Here is a 22,659-nt window from a genome sequence, read left to right as displayed (position 1 = left end):
GGCTGGCTGGGAGGTGTGTGACTCTGTGCATATCAATGTGTACTTGTATCAGTGATTGTATAAGAGAGTAAGTATGTGTTAGTATATGTGTGAAAAGCATGGTGTTCTGTGTTTAACTGTATAGATGAGGAAATCGAAGTGTGATTGATTCTTCACAGGACTGACTAGGTGTATGAGTGCATATGATAGTGTTGTAATAATGAGTGACTGTATGTATGAGTGATTGTATGGGTGAAGGAGTGAATGTGTGTGTAGACGTAGGAATCAGTGAGTGCGTATGCAGTAACTGGTATTGGTGTGTCATGATGTCATCAGTGATGTCATTTGAGATGTCATCAGTGATGTCATTTGAGATGTCATCAGTGATGTCATCAGTGATGTCACTGAAGTATGGTGTTCTGTGTTTAACTGTATAGATGAGGAAATGGAAGTGTGATTGATTCTTTACAGGACTGACTAGGTGTGTGAGTAACTCCATGGATGAGTGGCAGTGTGTGAGTGTCTGCATAGGTGTATGAGTGCATATGATAGTGTTGTAATAATGAGTGACTGTATGTATGAGTGATTGTATGGGTGAATGAGTGAATGTGTGTGTAGACGTAGGAATCAGTGAGTGCGTATGTAGTAACTGGTATTGGTGTGTCATGATGTCATCAGTGATGTCATTTGAGATGTCATTTGAGATGTCATCAGTGATGTCATCAGTGATGTCACTGACCATGTCATGAATGATGTAATATGTGACATCATCAGCAGTGGATTGCGGGTGCGCGATATATAGTTAGTGCAACTAACTATATATGGAATTTCATTGGTTTTATGTCAATAAAATGTCCAGCTAACTATATATGGTCTCTAACCTATGGTTTTTTCAGTGAATTTTCAAGGTTTTGTAAATGCAAATTCCTAACTATATATGGTCTATAACCTATGGTTTTTTCAGTGAATTTCATTGGTTTTTTAAAAGCTAATATCTATAGCTGTAAAATATATTCTTTATTACGTGACGTATCACGTAGCCACGTGAGACGCCTCATGACGCGTCGCATAACCGTGACGTATCGGCTCTGCAGCGCAAACAAAACCCGTAACGTAAGCGTGCCGGAGCACGCTTACAGATATATATATTTTTTTTAACCTTAATTAGACAAAATCCACACGTGCACATATCTTGAGGCCTTGCAAAGGCACATCAAACAAACAGTCCCTACAATTTTGGCAAGTTTGCTGGAAATCTATTCCCTTAATTTTTTTTTTACTGTTTCTCTTGGTTTTCCCCTTGTTACGCTTACCGGGACGCTACCCGGTACGCGAACCGGACGCTCCAAAAACACAAGATGGCGGACTCCCGTTACGCTGCCGGTTAGCTGCCCGGTTCGCGTACCGGGAAGCGCCTCTACCGCGAAAAATCGCGGGGGACTTTAATATCCCCCTCATCAATCCTAGGGGGTCAGGAGTGGTCTACTTTGCCCCCTTTCCTTCATTTCCCCCTTCGTTTTTCACCACATCTTGTCTCTCGATCGTACCGAGAGACAAGATGGCGGCCGCTCCGGACTGTTTAGAATGTTGACAGACACCGGAGAGCCAATCAGCTTCGCTTCGCGAAGTTCCGTTACGCGTCAGGTACGCGAACCGGGCTCTAACCGGAGCGCTGTCACAGATATATATATTTTTTTAAACGTTAATTTCTCAAAATCCACTGGAGCACATATATTGAGACATAGCAAAGGCACGTCGGGCAAACCATATCTACAATTTTGCCAAGTTTCATGTAAATCTATTCAGCCGTTCGAGCTAAAAGTGAGTCCAACCGCCCTATGGAAAAATGAATGGGAAAAACGCGTTTTGGGACCCCCTTTTTTCTCGGCCCCCCCTTGACGAAACCCCCCCAAATTTTCAGGGGCTGCTCAGAACCAAAATGTGCCATTTTCCTGAAAATTTCAGCCAATTCCGTCCACAAACGCCAAAGTTATTAGACATAGAATTTTCAGAAATCCCATAGAGAAAAAATCCTAACTATATATACCCACTGGCTATCGCCAGTAGGTAATATACATATATAAACATATATAATCTGCATATCTATATAAATATAAATGCATGCATACATATACATATATGCATACATATGCATGGTATTTACATGAAAGTTTTAAAAACACTAATAAAAGCAAAGCTAAAAAGCCACCTCATTACAAACAGAATGGCTTTAACTTAAACGAGGGCGAGATCTATTGCATTTTCAATGCTTGTTTACTTTGGTTCTATCAAGAAGGCATTCAGATGTGTCACACATTTGCCATAAATTCTGAATGTTAGCACTCTAGTTGCTCATTAGATCACTGTAGTAAAGCTAGTGCTCACCAGGGAAGTCTGCTGCTAATCATGGTTTGCAGCCATTTTCCCGCATTTTTTATCCCGCAGACTTTCAGTCCGCATACCATTATCCCGCAAGGTCATTGACCTCGCATACCATTATCCCGCATTTTTTCAAAACGCATGTGCATTTATCGCGCATGCCTTTACAAAGAATTACGTTTTAAAGGCATGTATGGTAAATGCATTTGCGTTGTGAAAACCACGATGACGAGAGAGGTAAGTGGGTTTGTGTTAATTTTTTCATGGGTTAGTGATTGTGTAGTGTAGTGTAGTGTTGTGTAGTGTAGTGTTGTGTTAGTGTAGTGTAGAGTTGTGGTGGTTGTTTAGTGTAGGGTCATGCTGGGGGTAGTGTTTTAGGGTTTAGGGTAGTGTTGTAGTGTTTGCGTAGTGTAGGGTCATGCTGGGGGTAGTGTTTTAGGGTTTAGGGTAGTGTTGTAGTGTTTGCGTAGTGTAGGGTCATGCTGGGGGTAGTGTTTTAGGGTTTAGGGTAGTGTTGTAGTGTTTGCGTAGTGTAGGGTCATGCTGGGCGTAGTGTTTTAGGGTTTAGGATAGTGTTGTAGTGTTTGCGTAGTGTAGGGTCATGCTGGGGGTATTGTTTTAGGGTTTTGGGTAGTGTTGTAGTGTTTGCGTAGTGTAGGGTCATGCTGGGGTGTAGTATTTTAGGGTTTAGGGTAGTGTTGTAGTGTTTGCGTAGTGTAGGGCCATGCTGGGGGTAGTGTTTTAGGGTTTTGGGTAGTGTTGTAGTGTTTGCGTAGTGTAGGGTCATGCTGGGGGTAGTGTTTTAGGGTTTTGGGTAGTGTTGTAGTGTTTGCGTAGTGTAGGGTCATGCTGGGGTGTAGTGTTTTAGGGTTTTGGGTAGTGTTGTAGTGTTTGCGTAGTGTAGGGTCATGCTGGGGTGTAGTGTTTTAGGGTTTTGGGTAGTGTTGTAGTGTTTGCGTAGTGTAGGGTCATGCTGGGGGTAGTGTTTTAGGGTTTTGGGTAGTGTTGTAGGGTTTGCGTAGTGTAGGGTCATGCTGGGGGTAGTGTTTTAGGGTTTTGGGTAGTGTTGTAGTGTTTGCGTAGTGTAGGGTCATGCTGGGGGGTAGTGTTTTAGGGTTTTGGGTAGTGTTGTAGTGTTTGCGTAGTGTAGGGTCATGCTGGGGGGTAGTGTTTTAGGGTTTTGGGTAGTGTTGTAGTGTTTGCGTAGTGTAGGGTCATGCTGGGGGTAGTGTTTTAGGGTTTTGGGTAGTGTTGTAGTGTTTGCGTAGTGTAGGGTCATGCTGGGGGTAGTGTTTTAGGGTTTAGGGTAGTGTTGTAGTGTTTGCGTAGTGTAGGGTCATGCTGGGGGTAGTGTTTTAGGGTTTAGGGTAGTGTTGTATTGTTTGCGTAGTGTAGGGTCATGCTGGGGGTAGTGTTTTAGGGTTTAGGGTAGTGTTGTAGTGTTTGCGTAGTGTAGGGTCATGCTGGGGGTAGTGTTTTAGGGTTTAGGGTAGTGTTGTAGTGTTTGCGTAGTGTAGGGTCATGCTGGGGTGTAGTGTTTTAGGGTTTTGAGTAGTGTTGTAGTGTTTGCGTAGTGTAGGGTCATGCTGGGGGTAGTGTTTTAGGGTAGTGTTGTAGTGTTTGCGTAGTGTAGGGTAATGCTGGGGTGTAGTGTTTTAGGGTTTTGGGTAGTGTTGTAGTGTTTGCGTAGTGTAGGGTCATGCTGGGGGTAGTGTTTTAGGGTTTAGGGTAGTGTTGTAGTGTTTGCGTAGTGTAGGGTCATGCTGGGGGTAGTGTTTTAGGGTTTAGGGTTGTGTTGTAGTGTTTGCGTAGTGTAGGGTCATGCTGGGGGTAGTGTTTTAGGGTTTAGGGTTGTGTTGTAGTGTTTGTGTAGTGTAGGGTCATGCTGGGGGTAGTGTTTTAGGGTTTAGGGTAGTGTTGTAGTGTTTGCGTAGTGTAGGGTCATGCTGGGGTGTAGTGTTTTAGGGTTTTGGGTAGTGTTGTAGTGTTTGCGTAGTGTAGGGTCATGCTGGGGGTAGTGTTTTAGGGTTTAGGGTAGTGTTGTAGTGTTTGTGTAGTGTAGGGTCATGCTGGGGGTAGTGTTTTAGGGTTTAGGGTAGTGTTGTACTGTTTGTGTAGTGTAGGGTCATGCTGGGGGTAGTGTTTTAGGGTTTAGGGTAGTTTAGTTGTTTAGTTGTTTAGTGTATGCTAAAGGCATATTCGTTCTAAAAGTTTTCGTTATTTTAATTTGCGGCCTAATAGTACATGCGGGATTTTTTTTGCGGACTGATGGTATGCGGGATTTCGTCATATATTCCCTAATCATACTTTCTATGGCAAAATGAACCCCCTCATTTTGTTCCTTTTTAAATTAAATGTTTTAAGAGTTACCACTTTATTCCAATCAAGATGGCTTCAGGTGTGCCATACCTTTGTAATAAGTAGGACTGTTAGCACTCTAGTTGTTCTTTAGAACACTCTGGGACATTCTGTCATTGGGCTATAGTTGGGCTACATCTGGCAGATATTTGGGCTACATTTGTTTTTTTTGTCTCTGGTGGCCATCTTTGGGCTACATTGGGCTACATTGGGCTACATTGGGCTACATTTGGGCTCCAACATATATATAGCCCAATGTAGCCCAATATATATTTTTCAAAGTTAATTTTCGTAAAAACCACTGGAGCCTATATCTTGAGACATAGCAAAGGCACATCGGGCTACCAGTCCCTACAATTTTGCCAAGTTTGGTGTAAATCCATTGAGCCGTTCAGGCTAAAAGTGAGGCCAACCGCCCTATGGAAAATTGCATGGGAAAAACACGTTTTGGGACCCCCCTTTTTTCTCGGCCCCCCCTTGACGAAACCCCCCCAAATTTTCAGGGGCTGCTTAGAAACAAAATGTTCCATTTTCCTGAAAATGTCAGCCAATTCTGTCCTCAAACGCCAAGGTTATTCGACATAGAATTTTCAAAAATCCCATAGGAAAAAAATCCTAACTATATATACCTACTGGCTATCGCCTATATATATATATATATATTACCTACTGGCGATAGCCAGTAGGTATATATAGTTAGGATTTTTTTCCTATGGGATTTTTGAAAATTCTATGTCGAATAACTTTGGCGTTTGAGGACAGAATTGGCTGAAATTTTCAGGAAAATGGAACATTTTGTTTCTGAGCAGCCCCTGAAAATTTGGGGGGGTTTCGTCAAGGGGGGGCCGAGAAAAAAGGGGGGTCCCAAAACGTGTTTTTCCCATGCAATTTTCCATAGGGCGGTTGGCCTCACTTTTAGCCTGAACGGCTGAATGGATTTACACCAAACTTGGCAAAATTGTAGGGACTGGTAGCCCGATGTGCCTTTGCTATGTCTCAAGATATAGGCTCCAGTGGTTTTTACGAAAATTAACTTTGAAAAATATATATTGGGCTACATTGGGCTATATATATGTTGGAGCCCAAATGTAGCCCAATGTAGCCCAATGTAGCCCAAAGATGGCCACCAGAGACAAAAAAAACAAATGTAGCCCAAATATCAGCCAGATGTAGCCCAACTATAGCCCAATGACAGAATGTCCCAGAGTGTTCTAAAGAACAACTAGAGTGCTAACAGTCCTACTTATTACAAAGGTATGGCACACCTGAAGCCATCTTGATTGGAATAAAGTGGTAACTCTTAAAACATTTAATTTAAAAAGGAACAAAATGAGGGGGTTCATTTTGCCATAGAAAGTATGATTAGCGAATATATGACGAAATCCCGCATACCATCAGTCCGCAAAAAAAATCCCGCATGTACTATTAGGCCGCAAATTAAAATAACGAAAACTTTTAGAACGAATATGCCTTTAGCATACACTAAACAACTAAACTACCCTAAACCCTAAAACACTACCCCCAGCATGACCCTACACTACACAAACAGTACAACACTACCCTAAACCCTAAAACACTACCCCCAGCATGACCCTACACTACACAAACACTACAACACTACCCTAAACCCTAAAACACTACCCCCAGCATGACCCTACACTACGCAAACACTACAACACTACCCAAAACCCTAAAACACTACACCCCAGCATGACCCTACACTACGCAAACACTACAACACTTCCCTAAACCCTAAAACACTACCCCCAGCATGACCCTACACTACACAAACACTACAACACAACCCTAAACCCTAAAACACTACCCCCAGCATGACCCTACACTACGCAAACACTACAACACAACCCTAAACCCTAAAACACTACCCCCAGCATGACCCTACACTACGCAAACACTACAACACTACCCTAAACCCTAAAACACTACCCCCAGCATGACCCTACACTACAACACTACCCAAAACCCTAAAACACTACACCCCAGCATGACCCTACACTACGCAAACACTACAACACTACCCTAAACCCTAAAACACTACCCCCAGCATGACCCTACACTACGCAAACACTACAACACTACTCAAAACCCTGAAACACTACACCCCAGCATGACCCTACACTACGCAAACACTACAACACTACCCTAAACCCTAAAACACTACCCCCAGCATGACCCTACACTACGCAAACAATACAACACTACCCTAAACCCTAAAACACTACCCCCAGCATGACCCTACACTACACAAACACTACAACACTACCCTAAACCCTAAAACACTACCCCCAGCATGACCCTACACTACGCAAACACTACAACACTACCCAAAACCCTAAAACACTACCCCCAGCATGACCCTACACTACGCAAACACTACAACACTACCCAAAACCCTAAAACCCTACCCCCCAGCATGACCCTACACTACGCAAACACTACAACACTACCCAAAACCCTAAAACACTACCCCCCAGCATGACCCTACACTACGCAAACACTACAACACTACCCAAAACCCTAAAACACTACCCCCAGCATGACCCTACACTACGCAAACCCTACAACACTACCCAAAACCCTAAAACACTACCCCCAGCATGACCCTACACTACGCAAACACTACAACACTACCCAAAACCCTAAAACACTACACCCCAGCATGACCCTACACTACGCAAACACTACAACACTACCCAAAACCCTAAAACACTACCCCCAGCATGACCCTACACTACGCAAACACTACAACACTACCCAAAACCCTAAAACACTACCCCCAGCATGACCCTACACTACGCAAACACTACAACACTACCCTAAACCCTAAAATACTACACCCCAGCATGACCCTACACTACGCAAACACTACAACACTACCCAAAACCCTAAAACACTACCCCCAGCATGACCCTACACTACGCAAACACTACAACACTATCCTAAACCCTAAAACACTACGCCCAGCATGACCCTACACTACGCAAACACTACAACACTACCCTAAACCCTAAAACACTACCCCCAGCATGACCCTACACTACGCAAACACTACAACACTACCCTAAACCCTAAAACACTACCCCCAGCATGACCCTACACTACGCAAACACTACAACACTACCCTAAACCCTAAAACACTACCCCCAGCATGACCCTACACTAAACAACCACCACAACTCTACACTACACTAACACAACACTACACTACACAACACTACACTACACTACACAATCACTAACCCATGAAAAAATTAACACAAACCCACTTACCTCTCTTGTCATCGTGGTTTTCACAACGCAAATGCATTTACCATACATGCCTTTAAAACGTAATTCTTTGTAAAGGCATGCGCGATAAATGCACATGCGTTTTGAAAAAATGCGGGATAATGGTATGCGAGGTCAATGACCTTGCGGGATAATGGTATGCGGACTGAAAGTCTGCGGGATAAAAAATGCGGGAAAATGGCTGCAAACCATGATTAGCAGCAGACTTCCCTGGTGAGCACTAGCTTTACTACAGTGATCTAATGAGCAACTAGAGTGCTAACATTCAGAATTTATGGCAAATGTGTGACACATCTGAATGCCTTCTTGATAGAACCAAAGTAAACAAGCATTGAAAATGCAATAGATCTCGCCCTCGTTTAAGTTAAAGCCATTCTGTTTGTAATGAGGTGGCTTTTTAGCTTTGCTTTTTTTAGTGTTTTTAAAACTTTCATGTAAATAACATGCATATGTATGCATATATGTATATGTATGCATGCATTTATATTTATATAGATATGCAGATTATATATGTTTATATATGTATATTACCTACTGGCGATAGCCAGTGGGTATATATAGTTAGGATTTTTTATCTATGGGATTTCTGAAAATTCTATGTCTAATAACTTTGGCGTTTGTGGACGGAATTGGCTGAAATTGTCAGGAAAATGGCACATTTTGTTTCTGAGCAGCCCCTGAAAATTTGGGGGGGTTTCGTCAAGGGGGGGCCGAGAAAAAAGGGGGTCCCAAAACGCGTTTTTCCCATTCATTTTTCCATAGGGCGGTTGGACTCACTTTTAGCTCGAACGGCTGAATAGATTTACATGAAACTTGGCAAAATTGTAGATATGGTTTGCCCGACGTGCCTTTGCTATGTCTCAATATATGTGCTCCAGTGGATTTTGAGAAATTAACGTTTAAAAAAATATATATATCTGTGACAGCGCTCCGGTTAGCGCCCCGGTTCGCGTACCTGACGCGTAACGGAACTTCGCGAAGCGAAGCTGATTGGCTCTCCGGTGTCTGTCAACATTCTAAACAGTCCGGAGCGGCCGCCATCTTGTCTCTCGGTACGATCGAGAGACGAGATATGGTGAAAAACGAAGGGGGAAATGAAGGAAAGGGGGCAAGGTAGACCACTCCTGACCCCCTAGGATTGATGAGGGGGATATTAAAGTGCCCCGCGGGGCAAAAAAAAAAAAAAATTTTTTTTTGCGATTTTACGCCGTAGAGGCGCGTCCCGGTACGCGAACCGGGCAGCTCACCGGGCAGCTAACCGGGCAGCTAACAGGCAGCGTAGCTGTCAACATTGTAAACAGTCCGGAGCGGCCGCCATCTTGTCTCTCGGTAGGTTCGAGAGACAAGATGTGGTGAAAAAAGAAGGGGAAATGAAGGAAAGGGGGCAAGGTAACCCCTCCTGACCCCCTAGGATTGATGAGGGGGATATTAAAGTCCCCCGCGATTTTTCGCGGTAGAGGCGCTTCCCGGTACGCGAACCGGGCAGCTAACCGGCAGCGTAACGGGAGTCCGCCATCTTGTGTTTTTGGAGCGTCCGGTTCGCGTACCGGGTAGCGTCCCGGTAAGCGTAACAAGGGGAAAACCAAGAGAAACAGTAAAAAAAAAATTAAGGGAATAGATTTCCAGCAAACTTGCCAAAATTGTAGGGACTGTTTGTTTGATGTGCCTTTGCAAGGCCTCAAGATATGTGCACGTGTGGATTTTGTCTAATTAAGGTTAAAAAAAATATATATATCTGTAAGCGTGCTCCGGCACGCTTACGTTACGGGTTTTGTTTGCGCTGCAGAGCCGATACGTCACGGTTATGCGACGCGTCATGAGGCGTCTCACGTGGCTACGTGATACGTCACGTAATAAAGAATATATTTTACAGCTGTAGATATTAGCTTTTAAAAAACCAGTGAAATTCACTGAAAAAACCATAGGTTATAGACCATATATAGTTAGGAATTTGCATTTACAAAACCTTGAAAATTCACTGAAAAAACCATAGGTTAGAGACCATATATAGTTAGCTGGACATTTTATTGACATAAAACCAATGAAATTCCATATATAGTTAGTTGCACTAACTATATATCGCGCACCCGCAATACACTGCTGATGATGTCACATATTACATCATTCATGACATGGTCAGTGACATCACTGATGACATCACTGATGACATCTCAAATGACATCTCAAATGACATCACTGATGACATCATGACACACCAATACCAGTTACTACATACGCACTCACTGATTCCTACGTCTACACACACATTCACTCATTCACCCATACAATCACTCATACATACAGTCACTCATTATTACAACACTATCATATGCACTCATACACCTATGCAGACACTCACACACTGCCACTTATCCATGGAATTACTCACACACCTAGTCAGTCCTGTAAAGAATCAATCACACTTCCATTTCCTCATCTATACAGTTAAACACAGAACACCATACTTCAGTGACATCACTGATGACATCACTGATGACATCTCAAATGACATCACTGATGACATCTCAAATGACATCACTGATGACATCATGACACACCAATACCAGTTACTGCATACGCACTCACTGATTCCTACGTCTACACACACATTCACTCCTTCACCCATACAATCACTCATACATACAGTCACTCATTATTACAACACTATCATATGCACTCATACACCTAGTCAGTCCTGTGAAGAATCAATCACACTTCGATTTCCTCATCTATACAGTTAAACACAGAACACCATACTTTTCACACATATACTAACACATACTTACTCTCTTATACAATCACTGATACAAGTACACATTGATATGCACAGAGTCACACACCTCCCAGCCAGCCACACACACACTCAGTCTTCCATACATCCACTCATTCTTCAATATGTAAAACATATTTAAACTTTACAAAAACACACAGACACTAGATGATGTCATCAGTGATGTCATTTGAGATGTCATCAGTGATGTCATTTGAGATGTCATCAGTGATGTCATCAGTGATGTCACTGACCATGTCATGACTGATGTAATATGTGACATCATCAGCAGTGGATTGCGGGTGCGCGATATATAGTTAGTGCAACTAACTATATATGGAATTTCATTGGTTTTATGTCAATAAAATGTCCAGCTAACTATATATGGTCTCTAACCTATGGTTTTTTCAGTGAATTTTCAAAGTTTTGTAAATGCAAATTCCTAACTATATATGGTCTATAACCTATGGTTTTTTCAGTGAATATATATATATATATATATATATATATATATATATATATATATTCACTGAAAAAACCATAGGTTATAGACCATATATAGTTAGGAATTAGCATTTAAAAAACCTTATTTTACTCACACAAAACCATTGAAATTCCATATATAGTTAGTTGCACTAACTATATATTGCGCACCCGCAATCCACTGCTGATGATGTCACATATTACATCATTCATGACATGGTCAGTGACATCACTGATGACATCACTGATGACATCTCAAATGACATCACTGATGACATCACTGATGACAACATCCAGTGACTATGTTTCTGTAAAGTTAAAATATGTCTTACATATTGAAGAATGAGTGGATGTATAAGTGTCTGGACGAAGGATTTAGTAGGTGCATGACTGAATGTATGAGTGAGTGATTAAATGTGTCTCACTGAGTGCATGGGTTAGTGACTAAACTGTCTTAATTTGTGCATCATTATGTCTGTTGTTCTGTAAACTGCTGCATGTGTTGATCAGTAGCTATATGAGTAACTATATGGGTTATTGATTGATTGCCCAAGTATTTGCATGGGAGACTGAGTGTGTGTGTGGCTGGATGGGAGGTGTGTGACTCTGTACAGATCAATGTGTACTTGTATCAATGATTGTATAAGAGAGTAAGTATGTGTTAGTATATGGTTGAAAACGTAAGGTGCTCTATGTTTAACTGTATAGAGTAGAAAATGGAAGTGTGATTGATTCTTTACAGGACTGACTAGGTGTGTGAGTAACTCCATGGATGAGTGGCAGAGTGTGAGTGTCTGTATAGGTGTATGAGTGCATATGATTGTGTTGTAAACATGAGTGATTGTATGTATGAATGATTGTATGGGTGAATGAGTGAATGTGTGTGTAGACGTAGGAATCAGTGAGTACGTATGTAGTAACTAGTATTGGTGTGTCAATGGTTTCAAAAATTATACTCTGTTTTTAACACTGGGTGAAACAGAGGTTATATTAAAATGTGAGGAGATGCATTGTATTGTCACATGAATGATATCATCAGTGATGTGATCATTGATGTCAAGTGAGATGTCATCAGTGATGTCATTTGAGATGTCATCAGTGATGTCATCAGTGATGTCACTGACCATGTCATGAATGATGTAATATGTGACATCATCAGCAGTGGATTGCGGGTGCGCAATATATAGTTAGTGCAACTAACTATATATGGAATTTCAATGGTTTTGTGTGAGTAAAATAAGGTTTTTTAAATGCTAATTCCTAACTATATATGGTCTATAACCTATGGTTTTTTCAGTGAATTTTCAAGGTTTTGTAAATGCTAATTCCTAACTATATATGGTCTATAACCTATGGTTTTTTCAGTGAATTTCAATGGTTTTTTAATAGCAAATATCATAAGCTGTCGAATGTCAAGTACGTGGTAAGAATTTTTTTTTTCGTGTTTATGCACACTGATCTGCTTTGATTGCTGCCCCCCACCCCTCATTTCTATTAGGAGTACTCTCTCTTTGCAGATAGTGAAGGGTAGTTAACGCAGCCCTTTCCCCCTTTGTAATCCGTCGTGCCTGCTTCTCTCTCCATTTGATTGATTGTTCTCTTTGGTTCATTCTCTATTTACAAACAAGCACAGAGTCGCAATACTCTGTTTAGTCTTTGCAGATAGCGAAAAATCGTGTAAAAAAACAAAAGGAATCGAGCAAAATCAGTAGGCCACTAATGGGATCTCTTTTGACCTCGCTAAAATAGAAACATTAGGAACAACCTGTTGAAAATAGCAATGCGTATGTATATAAGCGGCGTTCATTTGTGTTCACAGTACCCCTTGTTGATTGTTTCAATCGAGCATTGAATTGTTCGAAGTTAATTCTCTTAACGATCTTCTCTACCTGCAAACGAGGAAGAATAGGAATATTCTATCTCCCTTTGCAGATAGTGAAGGGTAGGTAACGCAAGCCTTTAACACGTCGTACCTATTTCATTCCTCATTGATTGATTGATTGTCCGAACATTGACTGTTTGGGAATTAGTTCTTTTTGGAGGTATTCCCTGTTTGCAAATAAACGTAGGAAAATCTTTGCAAGTAGTGAAAGGGTACGTAATGCGGACCGTTCTCCCCCGTTGTAATCTGTCATGCCTATCTACTCCCCACTGATTGATGCACCTTTTTCACCCGGACCATTTACTAGAGATACGTCATCTGGCCCGACCAGAGAGCACCCCTAGTGAAAAGGACATATGCAATAATAACGAAGTGATCACTGTATCCTGTTAACAGAAACTTTACCATGAAACAACCTGGAAAGAAAAAAATAGGAAAACGAAAATCAGTAGGCCACTGATGAACATGAACTTTTATTAAACAACGAACAAAGAAACGATAACATAACGTAATGATAAAACCTATTAATGTCCTAGAAACAAGAAAACGTTAAAATATGCCAGTGGTGAGAGACCAGAAAAACAGTAAGAGAAACCAAATCACCCCTCGCTGTCCCACCGCCTGCCACGCCAAAAAAATCGATAGACTAGGGAAAATGCAAGTCAGTAGAACATCCACCCCCACTCTGGAAACTTCCAAGGTGGGGCAGGGTTCCGGCTACGCCCAGCCGGGAGCAGCCCATATAAGGCAGGTCCTGCTGCCACGCCTCGGCCAGGAGATCCTAACGTAGGGTGTAGCCGGAGGAGAGGCCGAGACCAGCGGGACCCGGCCAGGGGATTGCCTTTACAACGCTGAACAGTTGCAGGGGGGGGGAATGTCTCCTCGACCCTCCCCTCTCTCTCCCAGTCCGGCCGCGGTGGCCCTTGAGAGTTGCAGGTAGTCCCGCCACATGCTCTTCCGGTCCGACCACCAACGGTCGGGGGGCCGAGGCCGACGGGATCCGGCTGCAGCCGATAAACCAAGAAACCCGTTCATGGGGCCAGAGCCAGGGGCGTCCGGCCGACATCCACCGGAAGCCCGGCCCGAAGACGGACGGGACACTTCTTTCTTTTATAATGGCTGCGACAACACTGGAGGGGGATGTCTTGCACATGCCTCCGACCCCCCCCTCGTCCTCATCGCCTGGTCCGGCCATAACAAATCTCAAGCGAGACGCCGTGGGGTGCACTGGGAGGGAGAGACGGTGCGAACAGGCCTCTCCCGCCTCCCCAGGTGGAGGCTTCCCAGCTGCACCCTCAGCGCTCCAGGCGGTGGCATCCTAACAACTACAGTGCTGCACAGTTTCGGAACGACCTAGATAACGGTTCTTCCACTGTGGCCATGCTGCAACGTCTCGCCCGGCAGGGTGGAGCCCGTCCGCTCATGTGACCCCGCGATCGCCGGTAGCTGCCGAACTCTCAAAATGGCGGTCGACCTGGCAAGAGCGGGCCCAACATAAAGAAATGGCCCGGTCACTGGTTGACTCCACCACCGTAGTCCTCCACGACCTTGAAGATTCTAGAGGAGCCGCGGGAGTCTCCGACCCCCGATGGGGAATGACTGCCATGATCGCCCGTGGAGTGACGAAACTGTATCCGCGGGACGTCGGCGCTCCCATGCTGGCGCCAGCCTCACTTTGAATTACTACAATCCTGCAGACCTTACTTCCGGTGAAAGCACAGTGTGACCCGGTAGGAAAAATTATTGCACCCCCTCCCCTTTTTGACTGATAGTTCAAACCACCGATCCTTTCCTTTGCCCTTTTAACGGAACTTTGGACTGCCTCCCCCTCTTTTACATTTTCTAGAGAAAACAAAACATTAACCACTACATTAGCATAGCAGTTGACACCAGAACTGTTTTCAAATTGAAAACCAACAACATCTTCAACAGAATCCTTTTTGTTTCTGCTGTGACCCTGCTACAGCACAGGCATTGTCCCCAGCAGTAATTCTGCAATGCCGGTAAGAATAGCTGTGGTGCCTACTGGACTCACTCACCCCCGCGGCGCCCCACGCCGTTTTTTGCTGGGCGGCAACTTACTAGACATCACTTTCGTGCCATCTAGATTTCAGCGCGTTCTGCTGCCTTGGAACTATTCGCACAACAGACCGCTACTGACAAGAATATTTCATTATTGGTGCTGTCAATTTCAATAAATCTATTGGATAATTAAAAAGAAATTGCCACGGTCTCTTCGTTGTTTAAATGTTTTTACTGTTTTTGTTTTGTTGTATATATTTATATGTTATTAAAGTTTTATATTCCTACTACTTTGTTGGAGTGCTATATATTTTTAATGTGACACATAATTGTAAAAACTTTGATGTACAAAGAGTCATTCCTGGAATCTTCCGCTTCAGGCTCGGTCCCCTCCCCAATCACAATACAGGATGGTTTTCAGATAGTAGGAACGCGTGTGCTGTGACGGATCACATCGGGTGTGGGCCTTGATCTACTATAACTCCTTTGAAGAGGGGTGATTCTTTACAGCTGGGGCCATAAACTACATCTGCAGGGCTAGCTGATAGCCTAGGACCGGCCTGGACATTCGGACACAGAGGAAGAGGAGTGTCAGAGGGTGCGGTAGTGAATAGGGCGAAAGGGAGGTGTCGGGCGGGCACAGAGTGTGATTCTCAGGGAAGAGCAGCGCAGATGGGGGAAGGTTTATTGCCCATGCATAAGACAGAGAGCGGTGGTGACCAGTGCCTGGGGGAGATGCTTACGAGGGTGAGGAGCCATGCTACGAATCGACAGCGTGCAGAGAGTGGGTCTGGTCAAGACATCTAAAATGGCTGCCGTGCACGACAAAAGTGTGGCATTTCAAAAAAGGCAAGATGGCGCAGACAATGTTTTTCAACACTTCCTCATTTCCTTCGAATCGAACGTTAACAGACGTTGGGGCATATTACCAAAGTTAAGCGATATTTATCGCTAACGATGCTTACCAACCAATTTTTTACCACTAAGCATCGTCAGAAATTATCGAAGATAAACCTTACTATTATCAAGGTTTATCGCAAATGCGATAATAAACGGCCGCAATGCATGAATATCGCTAAAAAGTCAGCGATATTCATGCATTACCGAGCTAATACTCTTAGCCATGTTATCCACCTCCCATTGGATAACATGGCTAAGAACTGCTCAGGGCAGGTGTTACTTTTTGGAGATATTCGCGCTTAGCGCGAATATCTCCAAAAGTTGGTAATAGGAGATAGATATCTTGCATGTTGTAATGCAAGTTATTGTGGTATATGGAACTCATACCATAATCTCTCAGGAAAGCAGAAACTGATCCTTTTGGGACCGCCTAAAAAGGCCTAGGGGGTGAGGAGTACTCTACTTTGCCCCCTTTTCACGTTCCGAACTATTTTATTTTACTCTCTTCTGTAATTACACAAAATACCAGCGATAAGATGCATCGGAGACACACAGTGAGAGAAAGGAGGCCGGAGATGAAGAAGACATGTCAAATACACATTGGAGATAATATAGTGGCAGAAGGGAAGTAAATATGAGTAAACTTACCATGTAACATAAAAATGTTGCACTCTATACTATAAGTCTCATTTTATACTACAATCACTTCGCTACAACCTCATAAATTAAAAATAAAAATAAATAATGTCTCAAACAATTTTTGATTTCTAAATATAAATTTATTCTTCAGAATTTTCTAAATTTGAAACAACTAGTAACATGTCCTCATCAGTAATTTCCTCTTCAATCATCTCATCTGGAATCTCCTCATTAAAAGTCTGCAATGATGATTCTTGTAACTCTATGGTCTCCAAACACTCGATAAATTCGCCATCAAGAGATTGATCAAAAAAATCATTCAAGTCATCTCCTCCTTCTGACAATATTTCATTATTGGTGCTGTCCATTTCAATCAATGTAGTGGAATCATTCAAGTCATCTCCTCGTGACAATATTTCATTATTGGTGCTCTCAATTTCAATCAATGTAGTGGAATCATTCAAGTCATCTCCTCCTTGTGACAATATTTCATTATTGGTGCTGTCCATTTCAATCAATCTAATGGAATCATACAAGCCATCTCCTCCTTGTGACAATATTTCATTATTGGTGCTCTCAATTTCAATCAATGTAGTGGAATCATTCAAGTCATCTCCTTGTGACAATATTTCATTCTTGGTGCTGTCCATTTCAATCAATCTAATGGAATCATACAAGTCATGTCCTCCTTGTGACAATATTTCATTATTGGTGCTCTCAATTTCAATCAATGTAGTGGACAATTCAAAAGAAATTGCCACGGTCTCTTCATTGTGAGCCATTTTATTTTGAAATTGCTTGCTGTAAATTGCAGAAAAAAATAATCACTTTCATTTATCGTTTTTAGTAATACATAATATAAAACTAACTTCATCAAGTATTTAGTATAACAGAAGGACTGCAAATAAATAACAGAAAACATTTTTCAAATTATCTTCAAGTGTACAACATAGTTCCCCTTACAAATTAACAACTCACCTTTTTAAAAGTAGCAGAAGTGTTAGTACTGTGTAAATCAAACACCAGAAATTCACCACCAAAAATTCCTCACAAATGTACCTCAGACAGTAGTATCACAAAATGGCTGTGGTTTCCTCTCATTTGACATATATACATAACCAATTAACTTTCATCACACACAAATACAAAACCAAAGTAACATTTTAATTGGTTCTAAATTTCAACACTTTCAAATGTGTTTTCCCCATGCAATTTTCCATAGGACATTTACATACGTCTACAGCCTGAATGGCTGAACGGAATTACACCAAACTTGGCAAAATGGTACATCAAACCTAAGAGGTCAGGAATGATCTACTATGCCCCCTTATGGTCATTTCCCCCTTCGCTTTGGCCTCCTCTTGTCTCTCAATCCTACCGAGGGACAAGATGGCGGCCGCTACGGACTGTTTGGAATGTTGACAGACGCCGGAGAACCAATCAGCTTCGCAAAGCTCCGTAACGCGAAAAGTACGCGAAGCGGAGCGCTGTTACAGATATATATCTTTTTTTCAACGTTAATTTCTCAAAATCCACTGGAGCACATATATTGAGACCTAGCAAAGGCACATCGGGCTACCAGTCCCTAATATTTTGCCAAGTTTCGTGCAAATCCATTCAGCCGTTCGATTATTATTATTTTGTTTTTTTTTTGCCCCGCGGGGCCCTTTTAAAACCTCCACATCAAACCTAGGGGGTCAGCGAGGATCTACTATGCCCCCTTATAGTTATTTCCCCCTTTGTTTTGACCTCCTCTTGTCTCTCGATCCTACCGAGAGACAAGATGGCGGCCGCTACGGACTGTTTGGAATGTTGACAGACGCCGGAGAACCAATCAGCTTCGCTTCACAAAGCTCCGTTGCGCGAAAAGTCCGCGAACCAGAGCGCTAACCGGTCCGCTGTTACAGATATATATCTTTTTTTAAACGTTAATTTCTCAAAATCCACTGGAGCACATATATTGAGACCTACAAAAGGCACATCGGGCTACCAGTCCCTACAATTTTGCCAAGTTTCGTGCAAATCCATTCAGCCGTTCGGGCTAAAAGTGAGGCCAACCGCCCTATGGAAAACTCAATGTTAAAAACACGTTTTGGGACCCCCCTTTTTTCTCGGCCCCCACTGGACGAACCCCCCCCAAATTTTCAAGGGCTGCTCAGAAACAAAATGTGCCATTTTCCTGAAAATTTCAGCCGATTCCGTCCACAAACGCCAAAGTTATTAGACATAGAATTTTCAAAAAACCCATAGAGAAAAAATCCTAACTATATATACCTACTGGCGACCGCCAGTAGGTAATAATAATAATATATATATATCCATCACAGCACAAAGGTTGCCCCAGTGAGAACGGCCACAGAGAAAATTTCCCTTTGATGCTGGGGATGGCAGCGCAAACCGTTTCAAATGTCCATCACAAATCTGCTGGCTCTACGCGCTTCAAACTGACCTTCTTGTTCACGAGCCTAAAAGCCAAAGAACATAGCAGCAGCTGAGTGGAGCACCAATTCACCTTTATTTACAGTCCCGCCCCAGTGGGCGTATCACATGCCTTTTTCAGGCGCAATGAACTCTGATACTGGTAGTGCTCTACATAAATATAAGTCCAAATGCATGCTGTTGCATGCCCCAATAACTTCCAAACTGTAAATCCAGTGGGTTGATGCAACATAGAAGTCTGGAGTGCGCTGCCTTTAGTAAATCCTGCAGCACAAGCCTTACAATCCTGAACTGGCACCCAGCCATCTGGGCACCGCAGATCCGCCTCCGGCAGCGGACCGTCCTCGCGACCGGGCAGGACGCAAAACATCCATCCCACAAAATGTGCCCGAGTGAGAACGGCCACAGAGAAGGTTTCCCTCTGATGCTGGGGATGGCAGCGCAAACCGTTTCAAATGTCCATCCTAAATCTGGTGGCTCTACGCGTTTCGAACTGACATTCTTGTTCACGAGCCTAAAAGACAAAAAACATAGCAGCAGCTGAGTGGAGCACCAATTCACCTTTATTTACAGTCCCTCTCCAGTGGGCGTATCACATGCCTTTTTCAGGCCCAATCAACTCTGGTACTGGTAGTGCTCTACATAAATATAGGTCCAAGTGGATGCATTTGCATGCCCCAGTAATGTCCAAACTGTAACCCCAGTGGGTTTATGCAACATAGAAGTCTGGAGTGCGCTGCCTTTAGCAAATCCTGCAGGACGAGCCTTACAATCCTGAACCGGCACCCAGCCATCTTGGCACTGCAGATCTGCCTGTGGCGGGTCGTCCTCGCAACCGGGCAGGCCGCTAAACATCCATCACACAAAGGTTGCCCGAGTGAGAATGGCCACAGAGAAGCTTTCCCTCTGATGCTGGGGGTGGCACCGTACACAGTTTCAAATGTCCATCATAAATAACTCTTTGTGGGCTCCATTAATACTTTACACCTTGCCTCTAAGTTAAGCCTGACTGCCTTTGTGCCGAGCTACTGGAGGGTCCTGCACAAGTTAATTTAGTGACATTCATGGTTCACTCTTACATTGATTTTCACTGTTGCTTGAGAAGAGTTCACCCCCCCCCCCCCAACCACTCCGTCCAAACAGCATTTCCTATGGAGACAACCACAAGAACGAACAACGATCTAGAAGTGCATAAGGAGGTTTGAGCTGTATAAACAGTTTCGCAATATGGAATCTAGCTCAGTACGAAACTAGTCTTGGGTTGCTTGTGCACCTGTTCGTGGAGGACCTAGCCTGGCAGTTCGTTTTGGACTGTTCCCATTGGAGCAGGGCTAACAATAATTAGCATATGGATGTGTCCAAACTGAGGTAACATGTCTGTCAAATTAAAGGGGGAATGTGGCCCTAGTAATTTCCAGGAGCTGAGATTGATTCAAGCATTGCAAGAAACATTTCCTGTCCACTTCAGGGCGATATGGAATCACAGAATAATCGAATTTCTACAAATCGACCCCTTATTGCTAACACTTTATTTTTTTTTAAGGCCAAAACTTGTGTGAATACTTTTCAATAAGTTGGTAAGCAGGTAGGAACGCAAACATGCCTGAGCAATATGCATTAAGATATGCACGCGTCTTTGAAATCTGTGCAATGATGCCAAAACCATTAGTTTGATCTGGAGTACAGATCATTGCCTTATCTACAATTCATCTCCGGCGGCGTCCTTTAATCTGACATGTAAGCTTGAAATGGCCTGTAACATAATGGGCCTTGGCAGGGCGCCTCTATAATTAACACCTCAGTTAGGGTTGATCTATTTGAATGTGGCTGCACCTGGTGAACATGACTGCCCTCCAGACGTTCCTGCTTCTCTGTGATTTACTGTGCTTCCCTTTTACCAGAACACATTGTACGCGCGCAGCAGTTATGTTGCAAGACCTTACTCTATATACATGAAATGAACATTTTTAGAACAGACGGCTAAACAAGGGCTAGATTTTGTATGTTCTACATGTAACCTTGGGACTTCACATAATGTTGGTTTCAGTCACCCTTTTCTCCTTCCATTAACTTTTCTCATTGCTTTGGATTGTCTTCTGTGTCATCCAGCCTTTTTCAAAATGTAACCTACTAAAAAATACAATGAGGTATATTTACTAAGATTTTTTGCTCTGTTTGCGTTACAAAAGTGACACAAATCGCTGCAAAATCTTTTTTTACCTATTTACTTTCCTGGGGTTAAACCTGCTTAGCGCTAGAAAATCACTCTAAAGTAACACAAAGCAGCACATAGCGCTGTTTTGTATTACTTTGAACCAAGACGGCGTACCATGGATGCTGCATGGGCATGCCCATGCAACCACCCAGTGTTTCTGATGCAGAGCCCATTTACTTGAAAAAGTAGACAGGGTTTAACGTCAGAAAATAGCGCCCATTTCAAAAAGGTGCAATGAAGAAGAAATGCTTTTGTATGTGTGGAAACTCTACAGCACACATACAAAGTGGGAAAAAGTTTAATGTTACTCTAAGCATAGTATTTTGTACTGGAAGGCTTACCTTCCAGTACAAAACCTATGCTAGACTCATGGAGACACCCTTGCACAATGGTGCAAAGGTGTGTCCGTGGTGCAAAGTAGCACATTTTTGGGCCAGCGCTAGGGAGAGGGGAGGAACTTGCCAAATTTCTGTAAATATGGCTCTCTCCTGCTCTATCCTTCTCACGCAGCGCAGCACAGCATTTGCAACTGCTGCTCTGCAATGCGTGATGATTTAGTAAATCTGAGCCAATGTTTTTTACTAATAACATTCTCGGTACTGACTGTGCCTACAATGATGCGGTTGATAATGTGCCCAGCAAGAGGAAATGAGAACTTTAAATGCGCAGAGATGTGTCTACAAATGTACGATTTGCATTATTTAGCAAGCATAAGCACAATTTTAGAGCAATATCATTTTGGGTTGAGGTCTCAGATAAAAGAGGAATCAGTGGACGAATGCATAACTAGTTTGAGAAAGTTGGCCTTTACATGTTAGAGTAATGTATCTACTGATGACATGAGGCCGGTTTACAATCAAATGTAAAAGTGAGTAGAATTGAGGGTAAAAGATGAGCCTTCATTCAAAGAGGTGATTGTGGTAGCAAAAAAAGGTTAAAGCACTTGCTAAATCTGTTAATAAGTTGAGCAGTGGCAAAGGAAGTCTGAGTGTGCATGATATTTTAACGTAAGAGTTAGTGCTTATGCTAAACCTTAAACCAGAGGTATGTGAAAGAGTTCAATGGAGCATGCTGGGTATAAAACTAAAACCATAGACTCCCTAGACAACCTTGTTACATGTAATGAATGTGGGGAAAACAGGTTATTTCTACAGGTGTTTCAGAAACAAGTACAAGATAAACCTTCCTGTTGGAATTTGCCCTTTCTGCAAGATCACCCTGGAGTGCATGCCCTTTTGCTGAACCCTATTTTTCAATACCACATAAATACACCCCACATAAAAC

The 22,659-nt window shown here is 42.8% G+C and overlaps 1 protein-coding gene across 1 annotated transcript in view; it reads left to right on the top strand.

Moving 5' to 3' along the window:
* PRR29 (proline rich 29) overlaps positions 1–22,659 on the top strand; it is a 950,736-nt gene that overhangs the window by 675,265 nt on the left and 252,812 nt on the right. The gene's annotated exons all lie outside the window — the stretch shown is intronic.

The sequence above is a fragment of the Lissotriton helveticus genome, chromosome 5_1, assembly GCF_964261635.1.
Source record: "Lissotriton helveticus chromosome 5_1, aLisHel1.1, whole genome shotgun sequence".
Classification (NCBI taxonomy): Eukaryota; Metazoa; Chordata; class Amphibia; order Caudata; family Salamandridae; genus Lissotriton; species Lissotriton helveticus.
This window is presented reverse-complemented; position numbering and strand designations above follow the sequence as displayed.